The 7378-nt window shown below is 38.8% G+C and overlaps 1 pseudogene; it reads right to left on the minus strand.

Annotated features, from left to right (window-relative positions):
• Window positions 1-5131: 5131 nt before the first annotated feature.
• LOC144226103 (protein lin-28 homolog A pseudogene) lies at window positions 5132-5802 on the minus strand (annotated as a pseudogene).
• Window positions 5803-7378: the final 1576 nt, after the last annotated feature.

A 7378-nucleotide genomic window follows, 5' to 3' on the forward strand; every position in this document is an offset into this window, starting at 1 on the left:
CCTCAAGGTCCATCCATGTTGCTACAGATGGCCATATTTCATTCTCTATTTATTTTTTTTTTATTTTTTAACGGTTATTTTTGAGAGATAGAGAGAGAGACAGAGCATGAGTGGGAAAGGTGCAGAGAAAGAAGGAGACACAGAATATGAAGCAGGCTCCAGGCTCTGAGCTGTCTGCAGAGAGCCCGAGGCGGGGCTTCAACTCACGAACTGTAAGATTATGACCTGAGCCAAAATCGGATGCTCAACCAGCTGAGCCACCCAGATGCCCCTAAAAGTATTTTAAAAGATTTTGTAGGATAGATGATTTTTTAAATTCCTATTGTAATAAACTTTGACATCTAGTATATTACTAGATATCAAATATTAAATGACAAGAATAATATATGGGTCACAGAATTGGGAGTCAGGATATTAGGATTAAGCTCCTGAGTTTGTTGCTTACTAGCTGTATGACCTTTTTCTTTTATGAAATGAGAATAATAATGCTTCCTTTACCTACCCAATGAAATTAGAGAAGCATCAAATGAAAAATCTCATGCTAAAAAGCATCATGAAATTTGAAAGTGCTTTTTAAGTAAAAATATTATAATATCTTATGTTTGCAATAATGACCCCAAAGACCTTCATGGTACTAAAATGCCTGCTTCAAGTTTCCACTTATGAAATGAATAAGTCATTGGGATAAAAGGCGCAGAACAGGGAATATAGTCAATGATAATGTAATAGTATTGTATGGTAGCTATGCTTGTGGTGACCATAGCATAAGGTGCAGAGAAGGTGAATCACTATGCTGTACACCTGAAACTAATGTAACGTTGTGTGTCAGCTATACACAAATGAAAAACAATTTAAATAAAGTAAGGCAATCAACAGGACAATAATTTTAATAAATATAACAAGTTAATATTTAATAATATGGAGTACATAACATTGTTAAGACAATAAGACCTACCTCAATAAATGGATGTACAAAAGACCATTATACAAAAGATAATGCCATTAGTAAATAAACGAATAAAAATTTAACGCATAGTAATAAACACACATTTAATAATGAAAAAATAAAGAAAATGCCTATTTAAATTAATTTCAATTTCAGAAACTTCTAATAAGTATTTTTTATCTGTCAGGTATTGTATATTGTCAATGAAAGAANAAGATCCCATTAAGTTTGATATAATTATTTATCTTTGGTATTATTAGAATCAAATTATTTGAAAATAGAAATAACAACTTTGGCATATATATTTATATTTTGCATCTATATGTATATATGTATCAGCAGTCTATTTCTCAGAATATTATATTATTTAAAATGTTACTTCTTTCCTGGGGTATATCACCTAAGTGGTAATTTGCTATAAATGGTCTGAGCATATTTGTTAATCTATCCAGCTCAATCTAAAGAAAACATGTCTGAAGAGACTAAATTTCATGTGCCCACCAAAAGAAAATGAAGTAAAAAAGTAAAACTCACAATACTGTCATATTTTTCATTTTGAATTTATTTCTATGATTTCTTTTTTTTAAAATGTTTTATTTATTTCTAGGGGAGAGAGAGAGAGAGACAGCGTGAGCGGGGGGGGTCAGAGAGAGAGGGAGTCAAAGACTGAAACAGGCTCCAGGCTCTGAGATGGCAGTCAGCACAGAGCCCGATGCGGGGCCCGAAGCCACGAACCGCGAGATCATGACCTAAGCGAAAGTCGGACGCTTAACCGACTAAGGCACCCAGGCGCCCCTATTTCTATAATTACTAAGTAAAAACAATTGAAAGTTAAAAGGTCAAACTGAACTGGCCTCTGAGTAAGTCATTATGTCTACCGGAAACAACTTCCATCATCATTTAATATGATTAACAGGGCCATTGCCTTGGTTATTATTCTGCCCCCAAATAATGTAAATATACGAGAGAGTTTGGTGGAGAGTTTTAGTTCGGAAAATGTGTGACATATTCCAGTCAGGTTGATGGGGAATAGGGGTGGGGAACAAATGCCAACCGTAGTCAAATGTGCCTGACTTGGCTCAAATAGAAGAACCATTATGTATTCTGATATAGATGAAAATGGGATATTACACAGAAACGCGAAACAGTCATATTTACACAGGATATCTGGCAATCTAAAATTTGCATGGGAAAAAGAAAGCATGAAATTTTACAACCACACAGAACAGAATGTCTGAAACTCTATATGTAAGCTCACTGTTTTTCTTAGCCTTTCACATTGCTTTTTCCTGTCAGTTATACCACAAATACCACATAATAAGCAACAAATGAACCAGCTGCATTGCCAGTGAAGCTCTTATGGTTATTAGAAAAAAAGGCAGTTGAAATCCAATATTATTAAAGGCATTCCCCAAAAGGTAAATACCAAAGGGAATTTCCATATTTCAACTTCTATATTTTTAACACTGACTTTCATTGTAAAATTTTACTTGTGTCTGAAGTAATGAGGGAGAGACCAATTAGGGACAGGGCAAAATAATTAACACTTAAGAATTAACAATATTCAATGGAAAATATTAATATGTTCCAATATTTTTATTTTTTATCAGTAAGTTTTATTTATTCATTGTATTTTCCCAAGGTAAAGAGAGAAGTGAAAGGGGTTAGCATATGTGTTACAAAACAATAGCAAGTTAGAAAGGAAGAAACCAGCACAGCAAAATTAACCTTCAAATAAAAACTTCCCTGTGATGGAGTCATGAAAGACCAAGGGGCTCAGTCTCCTGCAGTTCAGAAATTAGAGTAAGGGATAAGGGAAAGAACAGATAGGTACAAGTTTTCCTACCCACTCCCTCTCCCAATAAATTTCAAGATTTCACACAAAGCTTTGGTTTCTAGCAGTAAACAAGGAGTTGTATTTGTCTACTATTAAACAATCTTGTGGCCACTTTGACATAAGTTTCTTGCACCTGCATAAAAGTTCTTGAGTGACTTGGATACAGGTTCATCTTCCCTTTCCTAGTCACCTGACCCTACTTTCTACATGGAAGGCTCCCTCTCAGCGCTTCTGCTTCTCTCTACCCTAAGACTAGAGATTAAAGTAGGTATGGTCCACTGAAATACAAGTGTATTCATGTGAATCACATCAAGAAATGGTTTTGACATAGGAGACTGAGAGCAAGGGATGAAGTGTTGTTAGCTTTTTCTGGATTCTTGCACAAATCACTTAAGAGTTGTGGGAAGATACCCCACTAATCAAATATGTAGGAATAGGGGCTTTTATTGGGAGGGGGAATGGAAGAAGAGAGAATAGGTAGGAGTCAAGTTTTTAAGACAGAAGATCTGGCCCAAAATAGGAAATAGGAGAATGGGAACACACAAGAAAGGATGGTTCAAGACTCTCACACTACAAGAGGGGTCACCAACCTGTGTTCCAGTTTCTTTTCTTGGTGCAGAACTTTTTGTAAAGATGATTTGGCTATTTTTCTCAATACAAAAAAAAGTTTATAAACAGTAAAATCCCAAAAGAACATGGACAAAACCAACACATTATATTTACACAAACCAGGCCACCTAGCAATCTTAATCTGCTATTAATCAAGTCTTACAAAGCCCAGACAAATACAATAACTACAGGGGGGCAGCAATTGGGAGAGACAAGAACACATGATCAGTCACCCATCACCCAATGTGTTCTATTGCATTTCCCTTGTTTCAACACAGTAAGGCAGGTTTGTGGTGATCTCTGAGCATGTAAACAAAACCTTCTTTCCTCCTTTAGCTACCACTACACTAATCACTGCTGCTGCAGGGCAGGACACTAGCTCTGGGCACCACAAAGAAGCCACGGTTTATGATATCTCTGAAAGCCAACAATAAAAGCCCAGAATTTATAAAGGTTGAGAAATTTAGTCTTTCTTCATGCACCCATGCCTGGGAAGCTCAAGATGGGTGCAAATGTATTGTTCTTAAATTTACCCTTACCAACTCATTTTTTAAACACACACACACTCTATTGTGAATGGTAGGTCTAGCCCAATCCAGTGAAGGACGGATCTGGTATGCAAAATGACTCCTGTGCCCTGGGAGTATAGATCCAGAAAAGCAATCCTTTATTATACTTATAGACAACCTTCACCTAAATCTTGGATTTCCCTCTGCACTTTTCATCTGGTGCAGCCTCTTCTGGCCTTCCTGTACCACCTTTTCCTGTTCCGACTAATTTCCAATCTTTCAGTAGAAGGAGACCAAGTCATGAGACAACGGAGTTAAAACCTAGTCTCCTACGAACCACTGAAAGTTCCAGAAAAGCCAGCTCTAATTTGCAAAAATGAGGTAATTCAATAGGTTATGCACTCCAAATAGTTGTTTTCCCTGGTAATAAAAAAAAAAAAAAGANTGAGAACACAGTGCAGGAACAAGGACCTTAAGATTAAAATACAAAATATTAAAATACACAACACATTGTATTTATATTATGAAAAAAAAGTTAAAATGTACAAGATACATCATTCACACACAGCTAGCACTGTTGGCATCCTGCAGAAAGTGGGGCCCAAGATGCAACTAAAGGGAGCAAATAAAATTCGATCATCCCAGAAAGGGGTGGGAGTAAGCTTAGGAGCAGCAAGTCTGCAGCTGTCTCCCCAACAACCTCTTTGCTTATGTCACAATCCATTGCTTGCACCAGTTCTTAGCACCCTATCCAAAGAGTGAGTTATGAGACAAGATGAAGAGAAAACCCTGTCTTACCCGAGAGATTCCCTCCCACAGAATGTAGTGGTTCTTGAGTTGCATCCATCAATCTTGTCTAATGCTTAATCTTTACACTCTGACAGGGAAAAATATTATTATATATTCTTCAAAAGGAAAACAATTTCCGTATCCAGGCCACTTTCAAAATCTGGAGATTCTGGGGCAGACTCAGATAAAGCATGAAGGAAGGGATTTTCCCCCAAAAGCCTCACATGCATTTGTATAGAGCATGGTTGGAATTCGTTTGCTTCACTATATCCCCGCCCCTGACAAAAGGGTAAAGAGGGTGATGTTGTGGACTCGAGCCTGAGATATATGGCAATGCTAGCTGCCCCCTAATCACCCTGTCCCCATTTTCTCCAATCTGTCTATTGATACCTGCTTTTCAAAACTTTCTGATCACAAAATGATAGCCTCCACCCCCTTAGCTCAATTTTGGACCTCTGAGAGCAGCACAGGCTTATGGATCTCCTTCTCTTCTTCATCAAAAAAGAGCTTGCTTTCCTATGAGCTGGAGGTCCACTGAGACTTAAGTGGACATGAGGCCACTATATGGCTGATGTTCTGGCAGAAGTTGCGCTTCTTGGCTTAGGGTGACAGCTTAAATTCCTTGGCATGGTAGTCTAGACCTCCACAATTGTAGCACCTGTGTCCCTTTGATCTGCATTTCTCCATGTTCTTCCATTTGAGCCACCTCTCACTCCCAGTACATAACACTACCAGGGCCAGTGACTCAGATAGATTCCAGCCCTTGCCAGACTCCTTAAAGGTAAACTCCACCGCCTCAGCCTCCTTCAGGCTGTGGAAACTATCCAAGTGCAGCTTGCTCTGGTGCACAAAAACATCCACAGGGGTCAAGCACAACCAGGCATGGTCTGTCATTGACAGGAAGTTGAACCCCATGCCCACGTGAACCACATAGAGAAGCTGACACCGCACAGCAGCTGCAGTTCCTCTGCCTTCAGGATGGTATGCCGTGCCTCCTCAGGGGCCTTGGTGCAGCCACCTGTGAACTGCTGATTTGACACAGAGCCTATGGTGGTAGGCTGAGCTCGCGGCCCTGGTGCACCTGGTTGGGTGGCTGCTGGCGCCAGAGAAGTCTGGAAACAAAGGGATGGCTTGGAGAAGAGGCTGTTACCTCTCCCCAGCCTCCAGCACCTTCTCCAATACTTTTCAAATAATTATGCTGAGGGTCGCCTGGGTGGCTTAGTCGGTTAAGCGTCCGACTTTGGCTGAAGTCATGATCTCGCGGTTCGTGGGTTCGAGCCCCGCGTCGGGCTCTGTGCTGACTGCCATCTCAGAGCCTCGAGCCTATTTCGGAGTCTGTATCTCCCTCTCTCTCTGACCCTCCNACTTGCAATGAGAAGCCTTTCTCCTCACTGCCTTTCCTTAAGGAAAGAAAATTACACCATAAATTCTCCTTATACTGTTTAATAACTTCATTAAAGTCTTTTTAAAACAATAAAAGCATTATTTTAGAGATGAAGAAAGGAGAGACATGCAAAGGCTAAGAAACTTTAATCAAGCCACATGGTGAGATTCAATAAGGAACACAAGAGTAGTGATGATATCTAGATTTCAGATTTAGTTTTTAAGTTGCCCTGTGATTTGGGTAAGTAAATTGACCTCCTCTGAGGCTCATTTTCTTCATAGGAAAAGTTTTGATAGTAAAATCTATGTTTCTTACCTTTGTGAGATATTGCAAAGAGTAATTTATGTATTCAATTGACATTTGCTAAATTCCTATTATATGTCAGACACTGTTAAGATCAAATGAGATAAAAATAAAAACAACAATCCCAGGTATAAGAGTGTTGTTATTGCTCTAAAAGCTACCCCTGGGGCACCTGGGTGGCTCAGTTGGTTAAGTATCCAACTTCGGCTCAGGTCATGATCTCACAGTCTGTGGGTTCAGGCCCCACATCAGGCTCTGTGCTGACAGCTCAGAGCCTGGAGCCTGCTTCAGATTCTTTGTCTCCTTCTCTCTCTGCTCCTACCCCGCTTTCTTTCTGTTTCCATCACTCAAAATAAAAAAATAAATAAAGACATAAAAAGAAAGCTGCCTAACTCTCCAAAGAAATATAGCTTTTGCACAAAGAATAGATAAAAACGGACATAAATTTAATATTTTCTTTCATATTTTTATTTCAGAAAATTTCTGCTGTTAACTCATAGCTGTCTAGCCTGTAAAAAATTAACAGAATTACATAAGAATTAATAGCTTTCCTTACTACCAGATGGGAAAGCTTTCTGGACACTGTGTAGCAACTATCATTATTACTGCTACCACTATTCAGTCTTTTTATTGATTCCTCATAAAGAAGTGTGAAAGAAACTAACATTTAGTGAGTGTCTATTGTTGGCAACATTCTGCACTAGCTCCATTAACTATAAAATCTCATTTAACCCAAGCAAATGTTTGACAAGGTATATATTATTCTGCCCATTTTGTAAATCCAGTAAGCAGGTTCTAGTGAAGTGAAGATCACTTAGGAGAGATTGGTGAAATTCTAAGCAAACTCGAGTTTCTCTCTCAAATCTCATGCTTTTTCTGGCCTGTTTAAAGAGAAATGGAGCTAGAATAATCCATATTTACTGACAGAGACACTACAGCCCAGAGAGGTCAGATTCTCCATGGATGTCATATGGCAAGTTAGTGACAGAAACAGATCCAGA

The sequence above is a fragment of the Crocuta crocuta genome, unplaced genomic scaffold (assembly GCF_008692635.1).
Source record: "Crocuta crocuta isolate KB4526 unplaced genomic scaffold, BGI_CrCroc_1.0 scaffold8796, whole genome shotgun sequence".
Classification (NCBI taxonomy): Eukaryota; Metazoa; Chordata; class Mammalia; order Carnivora; family Hyaenidae; genus Crocuta; species Crocuta crocuta.